Source organism: Cricetulus griseus, chromosome 5, assembly GCF_003668045.3.
Source record: "Cricetulus griseus strain 17A/GY chromosome 5, alternate assembly CriGri-PICRH-1.0, whole genome shotgun sequence".
Taxonomy (NCBI): domain Eukaryota; kingdom Metazoa; phylum Chordata; class Mammalia; order Rodentia; family Cricetidae; genus Cricetulus; species Cricetulus griseus.
Genome location: NC_048598.1, coordinates 29,897,899 through 29,918,380, shown reverse-complemented (window position 1 = coordinate 29,918,380; position 20,482 = coordinate 29,897,899). Strand labels below are relative to the sequence as shown.

The 20,482-nt window shown below is 38.9% G+C and overlaps 1 protein-coding gene and 2 non-coding genes across 6 annotated transcripts in view; 2 read left to right on the top strand and 1 right to left on the bottom strand.

The window, feature by feature from the left end:
* The window catches only part of Dnm3 (dynamin 3), a 473,687-nt gene that overhangs the window by 204,473 nt on the left and 248,732 nt on the right, over positions 1-20,482 (bottom strand). The gene's annotated exons all lie outside the window — the stretch shown is intronic.
* Mir199a-2 (microRNA mir-199a-2) lies at positions 12,715-12,824 on the top strand. Its single transcript, NR_162755.1, has one exon. It is a non-coding gene; the product is annotated as a microRNA mir-199a-2 (primary transcript).
* Positions 18,191-18,268, top strand: Mir214 (microRNA mir-214). The gene has a single exon (NR_105176.1). It is a non-coding gene; the product is annotated as a microRNA mir-214 (primary transcript).

Genomic DNA, 20,482 nt, shown 5'->3' with positions numbered 1-20,482 from the left:
TGAGGCAATTAGCTTTAGATGCTATCCTCTTATCAGAAGAAAGAAAAGGTGGATGGCATAGAGAAAAAGAGGAGGGAGAGAGTGTGGTGAGGAGGAGGAGGGGGAGAGGGGAGGGGACACAGAAAGAAGAGGAAGAAGGGAAAGGGAGAATGGAAGAGCAAGTGTAAGAAGTAAAAGAGAAAAAAAGACTACATTATAACAGTTATTAACCAACACTGGGGGAAATAAACAGAAAACCGAAATCTCGGCGTTAGTGTCTTCCTAGCTGTTATTAGCCAATAAAACCATTCTTAACTATCTAGAACACTAAACTGAGTCTACTAAAACCAACTGGGTAAAATTAAAGGGAATTTTGAGTGTCGAAAAGCCCATGTTCCATGAGGCAGACTGGCTGAAGTTGCACACCATAGGATGGGGCTAGATGTGGGTCCCAGGTTGTCTGTGGCAAGAGTAACAACGATGGAGGTACACTGGACTGATGGCCACACCATACACACTGGTGGCCAAAGGTTTTTCAGAATCAACAGCAATCTATATTGGTTCCCCGCTATTCTGGTCATCAAATCTCTTGAAAACCATTCCTGAAGCTAACATTTATTAATGTTTAATATGTGCCAGGACCACACTGAAAGTCTTGATAGAGTAATCTAAAATACTGTTGTTTTTTTTCCCTATCCCTGGAAGGGATGGTCTAAAAGTAACCAAAACCATCATCAACATAGCCATTCAATGAAGTGAAAGCTCTTATTGCCCTCCTCTTTAAGATAAAAAGTTAGAGATGTCAAGCAAGACTCCCCAGGTAACACAGCAAAGCTGGGGAAGGTTGCTCAGCACAGGCAGGGCCTTCCTGGCTCGAAGGATAGCTTTTTGACAGCTTAACTCCGCGGTCTGAAGTCGACAATCACATAGGACCACAATACAACAACTACAGAAACTGGCTAGCTCTGTTTAAATGAATAAAAGAATACTTTTAGAGAAACATGAACATTTGTATAAAATCCTTTTTACCCAAAAGATCAATTAACATCATTGTCTTTCTTCCTAACAACTTGCTTGCCTATAAGCCACCTCCATCAAACTCTCTGCAGACAGGGTTGTGCTTAGCTTTGTGTATCCTTCACAGGGTATTCCTGGTGTATTTAATGTTTATGGTGTCAGCAAATGGGGGAATGAATAAAAGAATAAATAACTAGAGGTGCATTGTTTGTATCCTAAGAAAAATGGCATTGTCTAAGAATATTAGGCCCCTGGATTATGAATCTAGGCTTGGACAAATGGTGTATTATTAAGTGTAGCCAGTTCAGAGTTTTCAGATTAAAAGTTAAAATAGTTGAAAAAATGCTAAATAGGAATGCATGAAATAAACCTTAATTAACTCAACCTCTTTTCTCTACCATAAAGTGGGACAGAAAATCAATTTATGGATGGAAAGCTTAAATCTACTTAAGTATGTAATCAACTTAATTTTACAATCTGCTTCATCTTGATGGCTTTCTCAAAGCACAAGGCCTCCTGAATTCAGAAACACATGCCCATCAATCCTAGCACGGGCCTCGATGACCCAATCCTGTTTATTTAAAAACAAACAAACAAAAAATCCTCAATTGACTGAATAGTCTTCAAGCTTCAAATGCTAAAATTTTTATTGCTCACAATACATTTTATCTTATTTGGGCTTACTCTACTTCAAATGTCAACCATCAGATTCATAATATATTTAAACTGCAAAAGAGTCATTAAGGGGTAAACTTAAAAGGGAAAGAAAAAAAACACAACCTTTCAGAATAGTTTTCTGAAAATCAAAACAGTTCAAGCATTTTCCTCCAACCTGCTCCACCCATATGACGTTTTCATATACAAAGTTTTAAATAGCTATTTTAAAATACTAGACTAATTTTTTTCCCTATCCCTAGAAGGGATGGTCTAAAAGTAACCAAAAGCAGCAGCAGCAACAACAACAAAACAAAACATATTTTCTTGCTTCCTTCTTCTGAAAACAGTGTGTGCCTACCACAGCCTGGAAGCAGACCTTTGTCTTCAGTTCTAATGTCAGCAGAAGCAAAAGTTAAGCTGCATGACCGCACATCAACAGGAAGCAACATGACTCATTGTTCCGCGGAGATACCTAAGCCGAGAAGACGACTCAGCATGCTCTCCCACTTCTTACAGGATCCTATGTGATGGATTAAGTCTCCCAAACTCCGAAATACGTTTACGATATAGGATTTTAACATTTAATCCCCTAGCCATTCCCTTTGGCTTTAAACAGCTTGTTTATCTTCTTCCTGCGAGTACAAAACGCCATGCAGAAATGGGAACCAGATTTCTCTACGCAGCGAACTTCGTGTGGTTTCCACATTTCTCCTGGCGTCCGATTCCCAGCAGACATTCATCTAAAAACATTCCTCCTGGAGTGCTTTGTAAGGAAGATGGCATCCACGGCATTCCGTGGCCAATCTCAGCACACTCCCCACTGCACTACAAACTGCCTGCTGCGACACTGCTACTTTGCAGTTGTGAGGTCCTTCATAAGGGAAAAGACAAGAAAAGATGGTATCCTCGTGTAATTTAAAATGGTGATTTTTTTTAAAGCACTTAATTCTTACGAAATCTCTTTTCTGCGCATTTTCACATGCAGGAAAATCTCACAGTAACTAATAGGTGTTTATTCAGAGATACCATTTGGAACATATGTAGGAATCGCAGCCACCCCTGCCATCTGGGCACATGAAATAAAATGGGAAAAATTAGATATAAAAGCCTGAACAGGTTCTTTTTTTTTTTTTTTTTAGCAGTTTAAGAAAATTCTAAATAATACAAACAATGGGAGGTGTCAGGTTTAAGTGAAATGCTGGGAAATATCTGTTAGGTTCTTTGGAGCTATGACAAGGCTGGTTTACAATAAAAAGTATAGTCACTATACACACCCCGACCATTCTCTCTCCTCCTTTGTAAAGACATTTAGTGTTTTGTCTCTTCTTCCTCCTCTGTGGTGTGTGTGTGGGGGGAGATACATAGAGGAATTACAGTAAGGACCATAAGGGAGTAAAAACAATTGAATACCATTTGGGAGTTATTTGTTTTTAAACAATGCATAGGAAGTGTTATATTTATCTGACTAAAAACTTAGCCCAAAACACAAAATCTTAGACAGTCTAACATGTACTTTTACTGACAAGTCCATTTAATGTTTTAAAGAAGAAACCGGGTGAGTAGGGGCTGGAGAGAAGACAGACAAACTACAGAAAGCATCAAATGAAACTAGAAAGATGAGAAGAAAAGATAAAATAGTAGAAAGGAAAAGAAAGGAACCAAACAGTAACTTGTTCTACTGAATGCCTTCTGATTACATGACTGACCATAGCTACAGCTTGACTGTTGAATGGCTCCCATAGGCTCCTGCGTTTGAACACTAGGTCCCAGCTGCTGGGGCTGCCTTAATACCTTTGCAGTCTAGGGCCTAGCTGGTTGGTGAAGACCACTGTGGGAGGGGCAGATCCTGAGGCCTACAGCCTAGCCCCACTTGTAGCCTTCTAGGCAAGGTCTATTTTCTGGTTGACTGTAGGGATATGAACAGCCACTTCATGCTCCTTCCCTTATGGCTGCAAGTCGTCATGCCTTCTCTGTCAAAGTGGAGTGTGTCTGAACTAAACCACCCCTCCTTTAAGTCGGCTCTCCCAGGCATGTGGTTATAGTAATGACATGAAGTACCTAATGTATGCAGTGTGGGAAATTGACACAATCATTGCCTTTAGACAAAAGTTTACTCTTCCACAAAAGTTAATGAGAGGCCTCTTGTCACCAAAGCACCGCCATGACTGCTCAGTGAGCAGCCACTGTGAGAGCTGTTGCAGGGTGTTTTCTAAAACCTCAGAGTTCCTTTATCCATAGTCAGGCCTTCCAGACCCCCCTGGACTTGAAAGATAACAAAATGGCAGAGCTGACTTAAACTGATCCATTCTGTCAGTCCATATCTCTCAGTTAAATTCAGGGAAGGAAGAAATTGGTTCAACCCCAAAGAAGTAGGAGCTGTTCAACATACACGAACTTTTAAAACCAAGCAGCTAGGAACACACAAATGGTAAACCATCGCTGCTCTAGGCACTAACTGATCTGGCCTCTGGGTTTTCCCTGAGAATGTTCATTTAAACCTTCTATTTCACAATATGGTACAAAGTAAGAATATAGTGTGAAAACTTTACACAGCTAAAATGGTGTTTAACCCAGCCTTCATTCTCCATTTCCTTAAGCATTCGCACACACGAGAAAACTCATTGGAACCCTCACATCCTAAACATGAAGGGGACAAGACAGGAGCACTGTGAGAGTGGCAATTTTAAATGGAAAATGAATATATTGTGTAACAGTTGTGTTTTCACACACAGAGCAAATGCACTGAAAATGATAGAGCAAAGGAATGCAGCAAATGCAGCCTTCCTCGAAATTCATCTGCAGCTACAACATGTAGTCTAAATAAAAGCAATGCAAGCAATAATCAACTAGTTGGACTCAATATTAGTTCAAATGGGGTTCAAGCTAACCAGTGTTAATGCTGTGGGATAGCCTCTGCCAGCTAGTAACAAAGCAGAGGCTCCCATGGAACAGAATTGAGGTGGACTTATTAAAAGGGACAAGAGTTACTGGGAAATCAGCTCCCACTAGCTTTCTTATTCTTTGATGAAGACTTAAAAAAAACAGATCTAACATTTAAAAAAGAAGCAACCAATTGAAATTCTGTGCTAAAACTTTGCAGCCTGGAACCACGAGAGAGGAAAGTCCACAAAATGTTCCCCCTACATCAAAGGCACCTTCTGTCACTTATATTCACTTACTTTATCTTCATAGAAAGCTTGAAAATAAACTCATAACAACCATGAATTTCCCAATAATAACTTCAAACATTCTTTAAAAAGCCAGACCAGGCAAGTTGAAATCCCAAGCTGCCATAGGATGGAAGCACACACACACACACACACACACACACACACACACACACACACACACACACGTGTGCTGGTGTTCCAAAGCAATCATGATCCATTCAGTCAATGAAAGCCAAAGTTAGCACTTCCATCAAAAATTAAAGTGCAAAAGGAAATGAAGTAAAGTCTATTCGAGGGCAAAGGACCAAAGTGAGTGCTCACCAAACAAAAGAAAACCAATAGTGCAAGTGTACACGTTCAGTGTTTGGTTGTAACTCCACGGTGTGGAAATCCATGTGCTTACACTGTTGCATGTGTAGGCCACAAGGTACATGCCTGAGGTCCCAGTGTCTGGGAAGCAGAGGACCAGAGTTTGAGGCCAGCATTCTACTTTGTCTGAAAAATTAAAACACTATTACGAAATGAGAACGTTGCTTCTTATCTGTGTGTCTGTTGTTAGCCTTCAAGTCCTGCCTGTAGTAAAGCTCTGACCAGCACAACCAAATGCAAGAGGCTAAGAAACACAGACTCTGAAGTTAGCATCTAAGACCACTGTACATGCTTTTCCCTTATAAGCATTATACTCTCAGACACGAAAGACCTCATTTTAGGGAGGCAGAGGCAGGCAAGATCTCTTGAGTTCAAGGTCGACCTGCTCTACTGAGCTAGTTCTAGGTGCAGCTAGGACTACACAGAGAAACTCTGTCTTGGAAAACAACAACCAAAAACAAAAACAAAAAAAAGGAAGAGGAAGAAGAAAAAAAGAAAAGTTACTGAAAAAGAAAAGAAAAGGCTTTATTTTGATACTGATTGTTTTCATACAGAGATGTTGCTGTGCCCAAATAGCATACATCATATACATATAACTACATAAATATGCACATACATAAACTGACAGTTATACAAATACATACATATCTTATGAAGGTATGTGATTAATACCCATTTATAATGTGTAACTAGATTGTACATTTATTACATATATATGCTATGTATACATAGTGTATATACATACAGACACACATGCATACATGCATATACATACACATATCATAAAGGCATATAAACTCAGGAGGAAGGCTGTTTACTTTTTTTTAAGGATTCTTCAAAACATCATTTTTGGAGCCAATTTCCACAAAGCATTTTTAACATAGTATCTATACATGCACACATATATGCATGTATCTGTGTATATATATACATATAAATGCATACACATATCATAAGGGAATAAAAACTCAGGAGGAAGGCTGTTATTTTTTTTTAAGATTCTCCAAAAAATCATCTTTGTAGCCAATCTTCATACAGCATTTTTAAGATAAGTGTTATCTTTCTTTCAGAATGAAGCACTTTCTTGTGTCTTGGCTTGCTTTATACACTGATGATATATTCACCCTTTGAGACTATAAATACTGGGGGGAAGAACGTTTCTCTCAGAGCCATACTAGCCATTGCTGCCCTAGACCTTCACAATTGCCTCTGGGTTGGTGATAGGATGAAGTAGGTGCCTCTAACAGCAGACGACCACTTGCATGAAGCCTGGTTTGGGGCTGGACCCTGATCTGAGTTCTGCTCACACATTAATTCAATTTCTCCTCAAAGAAAGAACAACAGTAGAACCACATACATCTGAGGAGGCCAGAGCTCACAACAGTTCAACAATGTGCCAAGGCGGCATGATCAACAGCATAGCTGGGATTCGAGCCCACACAGTCCCGCTCTGCACCCTCCCCCTGCACTACTTCCTGAAGCCTCCACCCCTTATCTGCAGCCATAGCAGACCCTGCATCTCAAGGATACTGGATTAAATTTCACCGTGTGTGGGAAACACCAGAAAGAGCCTGACCTAAAATAAATTCACAAACCAAAGCATTAAAGAAATGAAATAAATCTCTAAATATGAAAATGGAGTGCTTTCTTTCTGTCTACTTTCAGGCCGAAGTCCTGAGCATCAGCGAAGTAACATGATGGGACTCCATAGGGCATTCTGAAGCCATTTTTGGTGGATTAACATTCAAATAACTTAATGGTTTCTAAAGACACATGCCCAATACAGATTTAGAACACAGAAATTATCTGTCAACATGATGCAGTCTGTATACCAAGTGATTTTTAAGGGGTGTGCTATGCAATTTACTATGGTGCATATAAAAATATCTTAATATGGACTAATGAGTACATGGAAATTTAAATAAATTCTCTGGAGATTGGACAGAATTAAGAAGCCAGGTAAAGCATTTATAGTGTATGCAACTAAATAGATTTATGTTGGCTCAAATCCTTTTAGAAATGCATCCAGTTTGTGTTTCCCATTTTGAATATGTTAGATCATAAATCCTAAAGACAACACACTATGTATCATGCAAATGATAAACACACTTGTACAACTTTCCATTACTTAAAGATGTGGCATTGCTTAAGAGAATCACTACACTTCCAGAGTCCTGGGTAAAACAGGATCCACACGTTCTTTTCCTTGTAGCCAGTCTGTTTCTCATGCCTTCCCATTAACAGATAATGACTTTACCCCTGGTGAGAAAGAGTTCTCCAGAGTGTTTATGAGATACATATATGGATTTTTTTTTTCCTCACTGGAGATCGGGGAGATGGTTCAGTGGGTAAGAGCACTTGCTGTGCAAGCCTGGAGACCTGAGTTAAAAACTTCAATATCCCTGCAAAATGCTAGGAATGGCTGCCATGTCTGGAACTCCAGCAGTGGGAGGTAGAGATAGGAAGACAGACACTGAGAATTCACTGGCTGGCCAGTCAGCCAGGCTGCGATGAGGAGCTTCAGCTCAATAAAAGATCCTATCTCAAGACAATGATGCAGAGAGATACCCACATTCCTGCCTCAGCTTCTGCATGCATATGTTAGAGTGTATACCCTTACACTGAATGTGCACAACACACACACACACACACACACACACTAATTAAAAGAATCCCTCCCCTTTAGGTTATCAGGCATGAGTAGCCTTAAACAAACAAAATACTGGTACCAAAAAATACCAGGGATCAATATTCTCAAAATATACATGACCCAAGGACACCACATTTCTCTTGTCCAAGTAAGCCAGTGTTCATTCTGAAGCCTAATTTTGGCATGGGAATTCAAGGAAACCTCACAGCACATAGCATTTATATGCTACTCCTTAGTTCTGAGGGTTTGGAGCAGGCAGCAGATTGCATTCCTAGTGTACTCTCATTTGAAATCTGCCTGAGAAGGTCAGCAACAGGTTTTCAAGACAAAGCTTCAAATTTACTGGCATTCTGAAGCATTTACCTTCGTGTGACTGTTTCCAGACAGCCCGTCTTTTCAGGTTTGCCTGCCGGATGTATTGTGTTACTGGGACACAGAAATGGCTGCTGAGCACGCCAGTGGTTAGCAGAGCTCAGAGATGTAATATTATCTCTCTCAATTGATTTGAGGAAAGAATGTTCATAAAATATATACTGCTTTTGGTTAGGGGTTGATTTCTAAATAAACAGACCCAGCAATGGAAATTCTAGAAACGGGCTAAACAAAACATGCATTCATGAATGTATGCTTTAAAAATCAGCTCGCAGTCTTTTGTCAGACTGTAGACTTTGCTGCATTAAGTTTATGATGTATAGCCCTTGTGATTTCACTTAGTTTTCAGTCACACAGGGAAAAGCTTAGCTCTCCTGAATATGCTGTATTTTCTTAGAGACTGATGTGCTCCTCGGCCTGCAAAGGTGCTTGGGGACAGTGATTAGTGGGCAGTCATTTGTTTGGGAGTCAGACAAAGGAAGAAGAGTATGAGGGTTGCCACAAATGTCCTTTGGGCCCTAACAAAATACAAAATGCTAGAGATTAGAGGACTGTAGAGCCTCCAACTCCCTTCCCCCAAAGTGCTAATTTGCACAACATAAAGCAGGCTAAGTGGGGCTCTCTTCCCTGATTTCCAATGAACTGAGGTCAACTAGATTTTTATCTCAGCTACAAACTGAAAAGGGAACAACATAGCTTGGTCCGCTCCTGCTTTTAAGCACAAGATTGTATGGCTGATGGCTGCACAGGATGCTTCCAGAAACTAGAAGATTAGAAGGCCAAAAATAAGCAAGGAAATATGGTTGTTCCCATGTTCATATGTATTCCGAAAAGAGCAGGGTCATGTGGTTCATAGCTACAGTCCATACACAAACACAAATGCTAGACTGGTACTATGCTTTGTCTCACGTTATCATCTCAAGTCTCATGTCATTATCAGAGATTTGATGAGAAACCATGTTGGTACTCCACAGCTTTGGCTTGCTTATGCACACTTTGCTGAAGAGCTCAGCATGGGGCTGGTCAAGCCAAACATAAAAATGATGTTCCCACCTTCACCCAGCTCATATTCTGTCTTGGGAGAAAGAAGTGCAGGAAGTAGCAAATAAGTAAAAAATCTATGACAGAGTAGCAGACAGGTAACATTTTAATAGCATGGAATAGAAAAGTTCTAAAAATTTGGTGAGATAAGCTTTTTGGGTAAAGAGGTAAAAATCTGAGTTCTGCCCTAGTATTTCCTGTGATCATAAAATAATCTACTTACCTGAGTCTTGATTGAATCATCATAGAATAGTAATATATACACTTCAAGATTGCAGTAAGCAACTAATACATGTTATTGGAAAGGATTTTGTAACCTGTATAGAAAATAGAAGGTGGCCACTGGAAAGACAGTGGAAGGAATCACAGTGGGAAGCAGACAGTGTGAGGAGGTGTGAAGGGAGGATGATGAACTTCTGTTTACAGGCCTCTGTTAGAGCTAATTGTCATGAACTTACAGCTGTGGTCCAATGGTAGAGCATTTACCTGACATGTCTGAGGCTGATGGTTCAATCCCCTTTGCTAGCTTGTATACAGATTCTCTGATAAAATAATTTAAGCTATATCAATATATAGTTGAGGCATGCATATCTAGATAACACAAACACACAAAATTGTGAACACTAGTAACTCTGTTCTGTTGCAAATACAGGGACACAAGGGACATAACCCTCAGTCCTACTTTCAATACAAGAATCTCAAAAGCTATTAAAATTTGCCAATCTTGGGAATGTCAACCAATTGAAGGGGCATTTCTATGACATTTTTAAATGGCATAAATTCCATAGTCCTTTAAAGTGACCTACTGAGGTAACCAATCACTCTGATAAATGGTTTTTGAAATAAGCAAGTTAAGTGACTCGTGCCAAAACGTTCTGCCAAAGGCCAATATAAATGACTTGCTTTGCCATCTAGGGCCCCATATGTCTCAGGTATTCAACTGGTAATTTCACAGACACAAAAAAGTCCTGGAGCCAATCCCAAAGCGAGGCTAAGGACTTCCTACAAGAGCGTGCCAACCTTTTCTGATGGAAGGAGATGACCACCACTCATTGCTAACACACATGAGGGTAGAAGGAGGAAGCACCCAAGCTTCTTCCCTTTCTAGGCCTAGTCCATGACACTGGACAAGCACATGAGCGTTCCCCTTGGCCATCTACAGCAAAGACAACTCGCAGACAACTGATCATCTGGAAGCTCAAGGAGATGGGGAACATGTCTGTGAGAATTGCTGGGGAAAATCATTTATGAGGCTTTAAAAAGCCTCGAGTACAGCATGAATCTAAGCCCCTCTATGGAAACATCATAAAATCTTTATTTAGTGTAGGTAGAACCATTGAGAGGGGCTAGCTGTGAGAACCAAGATGAGATCATGGAGCAGTCTGATCAGAACCACTTTTCATTTGCCTTCACAAAAAATTTCCAAGTTGTGTTCCATTGACAGAAACTGAAGTGAGCAGAAGGTCTTTGCTATGATGGGTTCCCGGTGGACCACTTCTCACCAGCTCATGCCTACTGTAGGACTTAGTGTGGCAGACACATTGAGAAGGATAGAGCATCCTCCTGCAGTCAGACCATTAGGTCAAGCTTAGTCGCACTCCTATCATTTCCAGTAAATATACAGCAGCGATAAAGGATAAGGCAGCCGAGGGACCTGGGCTCCCCTCAGTGCTCTCAAATCAGCCCCCAGAAGAAGAAGAGAGGCAAGAGGACACTGTTAGGAAGTAATACCACTTGTTTGCATTGATTACTTTTCTTATGGATCCACACCTGGTGTAAATATCTTTGTTCTATCATAAGCTTCTAGATAATATACTCTTACTTAATCTTCTTCACAAGATAACCAGGGCTTGTAATCACTTTTGAACGCTTAGTGGTATGTCAACTTAAAAGAAACCATGCCATGAAAAAAAAATGAATACATTATGGCACTTTTCCCTTAAAGCATTTTGAAACAGTCAGCCCAGTACAGTTTTCTACTTCTAAAACGTATCACAGAAGGCAGGTACGAATGAGTTGTTTTGGCTCTCATTCTTACAATGCTGTATTTCAACGTCCAGTTAATGGAATTAAAGTTAGAAAATGCCCCACAATGTGATCTCTACAAGGCCAATTGATACAGCTCTTATTTGAGGCAAGAATCTAATATCAACCAGAATGCAATGGAAGGAAAGATAGAAGACTTCATATTCACAACATTCAGCAGCATACATAACTGGAAACAGTTGACAACTGCAAAGGAGAACTAGATGTCAGTGAGCTGATAGCTAGCAACCTGGCCCAAGCTTTGCTTGGCCAGTTTCAATAGATTTACTTAACCAGAGATAAAAGTCGTCATCGGAATACCATGTAAACAAAATAAAAGTATCAAGACAGAATCAAGAGGAACCAGCAGGATAAAACAATACTGTGCGAAGCAGTGTGGCTCTACCAGGGGGAATTTTTTTTAGAACAGGGCTGTGGGGGCTTGAAATGCAAAGTTTAACGTTTCCTTAGGAAAAGCTATAGAGCGGCATGCACGGAGCCAGCCAAAATAGCTGAGGCGGAGTAGGAAGGCCACATGTGGAACTAATTACTCATGGAGAGGCCATGACAAAGAGCATTTCTCCAGACTTTTCATGGGGGCTTCACTTTCAGGAAGTCGCTGTAATTACTGTTCAAGTCTAGAGCAGCCTGCAAGCTGCTGACAGGTCCGGAGGAGGAGGAGGAGGAGGAGGAGGAGGAGGAGGAGGAGAGGAGGAGGAGGAGGAGGAGGAGGAGGAGGAGGAGGAGGAGGAAAAAAAGGGGGGAGAAAACCCCCAACTTATCTGACCTTACCGAGAGGAGTGAAACACAAGAAAACAGTTATCATAGAAAAGTTTAAAGAAAGCCTCCAAACTTGCCTGCCTAACAGTGTTCAGCTTTCTGTTTACTGTTTTATCTCCCCTCTATCTTCAAATTACTTCTCCAGCCTGCACCAGACAGCAAATTTGTACTTCTACTCTTAACTCACTTTCGGTTGGCCACAGCAGAACTGTACATCTTGACTATTTTTTTTTTTTACAGCTTTTCCATACTGGGGCCCACTTCCTGCCCAGTTGAGGAAAAAAATCTGGCCTGAAGATGAAATGACTGCTTAACATTACACGAAAACATCTGGTACCATTTTATGCACAGACCCATGTCTGAGAGCAGGCGATTCTAGCGGTCTCTCCAGCGGCACAGCGCATACCCAAACCTCCCCAGGGTGACATCATCCCATATATGGACTCTCCAGCCCAGCCCTCCCCCTTTTCCTGGTCCTAAATTCATTGCCAGTTCCCTAGTCTGCTGCAAATGTGCCACGTCAAGACTGGAAATCACAGCCCTTGAGTGTGTCTCAGTCAATGCAGCAGACAGAATTCAGGGGGGAAGCCGCATAAACCCTGGTGCAGGAAGACAGGCTCTCCCCAGCCCAGGACAGGATTTTTCACACAGCGATGGAAGCTTCTGGAGATCCTGCTCCGTCGCCCCAGTGTTCAGACTACCTGTTCAGGACAATGCCGTTGTACAGTAGTCTGCACATTGGTTAGACTGGGCAAGGGCCAGCAACGCCGTGGACGGCTGGGGACGAAATGTGCTGTTTCCAAGGAGAGGACGGCTGGGTGCTCCTTTGTTGAATCTCATATCCAGTGTTTCTCTTCACAGGTTTTGCAAACTAGGGACCAAGAAGCCCTCAGGGACTCTGCCAGGGGAAAGGACTGCTAGAGGAAGACCAGCGGGTAAGGCCTCGGGAACCGCTCACCTGGTCTGTGATTGGGGGACTAGGTAGCCATCCCGTCATCTGTGTGAACATGCGAGAGACACTGGGATGTATGTGAGATGGATACCCACAAATTTTAACTTTCAAAAGAGCAATGTTGTATGGTAAATAGTGGCTTTGTGTATGTTTAAGTCTAAATATTGATTGTTCAAGTTTAAATTTAAAGGTCTTCCACTTGAAAATGAAAGATGAAAAATGCCTCACTCCAGACAACTAACAATAACTGAAGGAGACTTAGTGTTGCATGGTTGAAACTGGTAACTCAGAGACTTAAACTTGGGTATGAATGAGCACTAAATATGCAACTTCTAACATCCCAGGAATGAATGCATTTTGTCCTAAAGAGGAAAAAAAAAACTTGTAATTTTCAAAAATCTTATATGAGCAGGGAGCTTTTCTAAGTATTTACTTATATAATAGAAACACCAGAAATAATAGTACCTAACAATTAAAGAAGAGGCAGCAAAGTTTTTGCTACCAGACAATGCGGATGGACTTAGCCAGAGATGAGTGCTACCCACAACTTACTGAGTCAGCAACTCAGGAGGCTAGGGGAAGAGTGCTCTATCTTTAGATGGTAAACTAGACACATTCAAATTGTTCTTTTAAAATCCAAGAATGGTTGATACTTGCTAGTCAGCTGGGCCCTCTGGCCCATATTTTACAAGGCTCTCACTTGTCCCGGCCTTTGAAATGATAAGACACTTTGTCTAGAAAGACACTGATAAAACAGGAATTTGTAAACGAAGGCAAAAGTTTTCTTTGGTCAGTTTCCAGCTGTCCTGGAGGTGAAGGAGGGGTTGGGGTGGGGTGGTGGGAGGCAAGAGAACTCTCTTGAGCTGAATGAAAGAGAAAAATAATAGGAGAGTCTGGGTTGGTAGTGAGCTGGGGGATTTGTGTTAAGCATCAGAGGTGGCTCCCTTAAAGAAAGTTCTGGAAAAAAAAAAGTGTTGCTGCCTTAGCATAAACTCTCACCTTTCATTTATTTCTACCCTTAAAATTTAAAACTTCATTACATATTCTATGGCATGAAAATATCTCCTATTCTTTGAGCTTTTGGTGAAAATGAAAATTGTCTCTTTTGTCCTTTATGTCTGAATCCTTGTCTAACTTTCGCATTTAACAATAATCCAAAGATGAACACAAAAATTCTATTTAGAAAAATATCTTATTATAGTTGTTCCTCTGAATTTCCTGTAAAATTTTTTATTTTTCAAAATTTCCCTTCAGATCATCCCCATACTGGTGTATAGTCATGAAAGGTCTCTGATGTATTATGGTAATTAACTAAGACAAATGGCAGGAGAGACTCAGCAATTTTTCACTAAGATAAAAACGGAAAAGGAATTATTTCATTTTTCTATTGATAGTTCAAGAATTCCATCTTAATTATTTTTAATAGAAGAGTTGAGATTTAAAAAAAAATCCCTCACTTCTTTTACATAGAAAACTGAAAACACTGTTAGTTAATTTATGAAAGTTTAATTTTTTAGGAAACATACTTTCCTAGCTAAAGAGGGCAAACAACAAGCACTTAGACCATATATAAGATTTCTCTAATTTTAAGCGTATATTTATTCTAGAAATGATTGAATTGCATACCTTGCTTTTATTTAATGCATATTTAAATTTTCCTCTTCATATTAAATGTCTTTTTTTTGTTTCAAAGAGAATAACCTTTCTCTATAGGCCCCTTACTTACTTTCTCCCAGGGGACAATTTTTAGTCTGAAGATAGAAAGGGTCTAAGGGTGTCTCTGGCGTTAAGTTCAACATAAAAATAAGAATTTCTTTGTAAACCCAGGAGTCCCTGAATGTACTTGGTGGAGTCCTAACAAGCCATTTTCAAGGCAAATTTTAAGAAGATGAATGGTAGTAGTAGTTAATTTTAAATTGTATGAGTTAAGTTAAAAATTAAAAGGCAAGGCCATCTGATAACTCTGCTGAGTGTAGTCAGGGTGTTAAGTCTGTGTGCTGGTGCATACAACACCCCTTACAGATTATCATAAATGTGTTCCCAACGTAATTAGAACAATGTATAATTTTATTCTGATATTACTTCCAAAGGACATATATAAGTAATTTTAGGGATCATGAATCTAGTTCAGAAGAAAGTAGCCAACAGTGAACATCTTCAACTGGATGCTGCGGTAAGTCTAAATCTGAAGCATGAAACATTGTACATGTTCAAAGAAAAGGAAACTGTTTGCAGGGTCTGTTCAAACCTCACTTTAGTGAAAATTACATCTTTATTTGTTCTTTCAGAGAGAGAATGACTGATAAGCTAGGCTAGGTACTGAGTCAAAGGAATTTTTTCAACAATTTAAGAGAAAGGAAATTCTGAGCTGCAGCCTCAATGCCACCACTTTACCTCCTACTTAAATTCTCAAAACAATTTCTTTTTAAAGCCATAGATCTCAAAATCAAAGAAAGTTTGTTTGTGATGGGACAAAGTCTCCCACTGATCACTCTCCTACAGTCAGCTAATAGGCTTACACTTTTTCCTGCTTGCCATTGAGCCTTTGACGTGGAGAATATGTTTATGTTTTTAAATGACCAAAATATACCATCTCCCCCACCCTTTGCCTATGGACCACCCAAGTATTTAACTCCATGAGAAAAAGAAAACTTAGGCATAAAAGGTACTAATGAAAGAAAGGGTTTTTGTTTTTTCTCCTGGTTGGAGTGTTAAGCTGATACGGGAAATAAAAAAAAGATACTAAAATTTGTTTTAAAAGTTTTTAAAAAGTCACTCGTCCACAAACATCTATGGTTACTGAAAGGAAGTTGACACTCACAGTAACTGTCTAAGGGGACTGCTCTTTAAAATCAACCTTTTCTTTTATCTACACACAATAGCCCACCCATTACCATGATGGCCATTACATAGAGATCCCAGCTTAAGGATCTCTGGGAGGCCATACTCAAACCTGAGGCAGGGAACCCTCAGGGAAGACTGCAGCTTCCATATTCCAGATCCGCTGATTTTGGTGTCCTGCAGATTATGTGGGTGTAAATATTTAGCCTCTTTTCAAAGGACTTTTATTGAGATTATTTTTATCTGTTGTACTAAATAGAGATAATGAAGTAAATTAAAGAAAAGTTAAATCTTTCCTTTGGATCTTCTGACTTATCATGATAGCCAGTGTACTAGACTTGCTGTGGTTTACATTTACTGCTGGAGATTTCAAAGATAACTCTTTTCTTACATTTTTGTCTCAAGACGTAGCATCATCAGCAATTTAAGCACCGCATGCTATGACAATTACATAATAGTGTTTTCATGCTTTAGACTAAGGCTTTAAGTGATAACCAAGTAAGTATGGTTTGGGACACGGAAGGGGGAGTTTTGTATATTCTTCTGTCTTTAATATTTTTTAACAAGCTTGGAGAGGGTTCAACATAGCTATAAATTATGCTTGTTACACATATTTACTACAATTGTGTTATTTTTAAATCTGTCGAAAAACAAATTGTCCCCAAATCTCATGAATAAAATAATCATTCCCTTCTCATTTTGATTTATTTTTCTCTATGGTAATATATTTCAGGCTCAAACATTTTGGATATCATAAATAAAACTGTTTCATATCAAAGGACTCACTTTTCTTTTTATTTTTTCAGGTTGCATTCATCATTCCTTTAATTGAACAGAGTAAACTGGATCAAATTATTTATGGGAGAGGGGGAAAGTGATACAGAATTATAATAATTTTTAATTGCTACCAGTATAGTCTTTGTAAGTGAGTCACTCTATAATGATCTTCTGTTGTTATGAATGAACCAACAAACCAAATAGCATTTCAAGGTATTCCCGTTTTACATACTTGACTTTGTAATTAGCAGCCAAGTCCTTCTACTCTGAAGTGTTGGACAGAAACACACATTTATTTTCTTGAAATTAAATAAGTCCAGATATGATTGCACTCATCAACTCTGTTAAAACAAGACCATCTCTAGGTACTGGAAAAAAAAAAAAAAAAAACCTCAGATTTGCAGTAAACTGTTCTCTTGCTCATTCTCTAATACGTATTTTACTGTCCATAAAACTTTTATTTGCTTAAAAAAAAAAGAATTTCCAATTAAAGGTAAATAATAAAGTATTTGTTTTCTTTAAAGTTAATAGCTAATGTATACTCCTTGGATAATAATTTTAACTTTTTTTTAAAGAAATTTCACTTTTTAGACTTTTGATTCTTTGGCTAGTTTGTGTTTAAAATGACAGAGAAGTTGTTTGTTAAATATCTCTACATATGCGAATTGACCAAGTGTATTAAAGTAGCCAGAATTCTTGACTCGGCAGGATTGCAGTTTACATTTGTATGCTTAACACCACTGATTTGGATTTTCATTTTGGATATGAGCTGAAGTTCCTTTTCTGTGTTTAAGGTTCTGCTCTATAGTGATATTGAATTAACAATGTCAAAAACACATGCTGAGTACTACTGTGGGTACCAACATTCTAGATTAGGCCTTTGATTCATGCCCTGCTAGTGAATCAAAAGGGGGGCAAGCACCGTAAAGTGTCTTCTGTTTGATTTTTATATGGATACCTCAAAAGGAAAATAAAAATTTTAAATAAATTCTTATTGCTTGGAGATGTATAGTAGTCTCCAAGCCCTGTTGACTGGTTGCCAGACACATTAGGCTCATTCATAATTTGGGAATGGCTACTGTTACCAAGTAGATGACAATGCTCTTTTTATGGTATCTCTCTGCTAGGGGAACCATGTGTAAGTACAGACTTAAACTTCACTATTAAGACATGCAGAGTTTTGTGAAGAGGAAAAACATCTGGTTCGATTACTCTGAACTCTGACTGCATGAGGGCCAGGAACAATAGGAACTGGGTTTTTAAAAAAATTAAAAAGAAAAACTTATGTTAACTTTTTCCCTTAAAAAATCATGTTTGTTTTCTGTCTTTGACAACCATCCCCGTTAGTGCATTCGGATCAAATGTATGAGTATACTTTTTGAATAAAGTCAAATGTCTAACTGCTTTTTAGTTCCATAATGCTTTAATGTTTAATTCTGTTGTGTGTTTTTCTCCTTTCCCCTTACCCCCCAAATCACCCAAATCTGGAAAACAGGCTGATTGTATCTGTCCATGAGCAAAGGACACCTGAAGGACCCAAGGGCCTGGCTGGACAGAGTTGTCATGTGTCTGCCTGTCTACACTTGCTGTGCAGAACATCCGCTCACCTGTACAGCAGGCACAGACAGGCAGTCACATGACAACCCAGCCTGAATGACAACCAGCCATTGAAAGAAAGCAGCCCTCACACCATAGCAACTACACCAAGAGCTACAACCACAATGAGAGATCTGGGGGCCTGGGCTTTTTAACTGTTGGCTTATTAAAAACTCGTATGTAACCTTTTAATTTTGATTCTCATATTAAAACCCACCCAAAGTAAAGTGAGTGGTGCCTATGAAACATAATAAAACCCATTTCTGAAAATGCTCCTGTGTTTTACATAGTCCTCTTTGCTGTTACCACACCCTTGACATTTATTGTACACTTCTTTGCTGCCTCCCCAAATTGATACAAAAATCATTTCAACGAAACCATTTAACTTCATTTTGATTTGTCAGAGAATAAATTTATCTGCCAGTTCTCATCTATAAATGATTGTTTATATGCTGTTACTTTTAAATGGGGCAGAGGGGGATGAGAGAGAAAGTCAGGAGACACAATTACACACACACACACACAGAGAGAGAGAGAGAGAGAGAGAGAGAGAGAGAGAGAGAGAGAGAGAGAAGGTGGGCAGGGGTTGGGATATAAAATGATTAACAATATATTCTGGAGGATCAAGTATTACAAGTTAAATTGCCAGTCTGGACTGTGTAAAACATATTTTAAAATATTTCCAAGAGATTTTTCACACATATTCAAATAATTGTTTCTCTTCTTTTCATAAGAATATTGAACCATCAACATTTCCAGGGGTCATGATATATACAGACTAATCATCATGTTATTATTTAACTAAGAAAGAGTTTGTACTGCAGTCACTGGGATGAAATGTATAGGGATGATATATTCACTTGGAATCCATGCTTCCATTCATGTAAACTTTCATACTCTCGAGATTTTCAGGCGAGTCAATTGTTTCAAAAGGGCAAAGGGGGCTGTTGGTAGTCCTGAATGACATATTTTGCCCTAACTTTTTAGGAAATATTAAACTCCGTGTACTAATGTGAATTGAAGAAGTAATTAGGGCTGGCTTTGTATATGAACATCTCAAACACATATGGGTAAAATGTAGGGAGATGGGTAAATTTAGAAAATTGTTCTACTTTGGCCTGCTTTATTAAAGTATTTTACCTTTTAATATTTTAAATTTAATGTTTTCTTATATTCTAATCACACCTTAAAAATGTAACCTGAGGATACCCTCAAACCATTTTGTAATGGTCAGAATAATTAAACATCTTAAGTAAACTTTTTTACACAGGCATTCCATTTCAAAATGTAAGATATAACCTCAAGGATAGGACCCTACAGTTTCCAAATTTTCTGAATTTTATGTTATTTATACTAAACCAGATTAAGAGAAAAATGAACCTGAGTCATAGGCAAAGCTATGATATGAAAATATGAACGAAGTCAAATGTCTTATATGTAAACAATCTGGACTCATAGAAACATTTCTTGTATTTTAAAAAAATCTGTTTCTATTCTATAAGATTCATGAAGAACTTACAGGGATTTTTTGCCTCAGAGGAATCTCCCATGACCACCCAATAGAATGTTGAATGATACTTCTCAAAATGTAAAGTATAAACAGGAAGTATAAACTGTCATGGGGATATTTGCATAGTCCCACCCAACTTTAAATACATTAGACTAACTGCAGCAGTCACTACAAGAGTTCTCCTGAGCAATTATTCTTTTGTACCCTTCCAGGACAGGAATGTATCCTGCTCAGGGTGACACCGGGTCCCAGTCAGAACATGAAGGAACTGGGGGTTGACAGAGATATTCCAAATGAGGCACTGCAGGGTAACGTTTCAAGTAGTTTTTCCATAAATAAAAAGTTACCCTAAAAAGACATTGCTAACCTGATCTCAAAAGTCTTGACTGTTTTATACACATTTTAAATTTATAAAACAAGGCACACTTGAGTTTTCTTTCTTCTGGGAAATGGGTACTATAAAGAATGCGGACTTTCCGAATTCGAGTTGGAAAACAATGCACAGTAGGAGTGGGTTTGTCATTAAAAGGTATTTTTAAAATAAATTTGAAATAGTACTGGCCATTACAGTTTATTAAATGACACTTATTTTATTTCCTAAATCATAAATCTTTGGATAATGCCAGAATGTGGAAATAATCAAGCTCATATTAAAAAGCACAATGTAAGTTACTTTCTATACATGGAAAAAAAATACAACTATGAAACTGAAGACCTCTAAGCCATATAAGTTGGTGTTTGATATT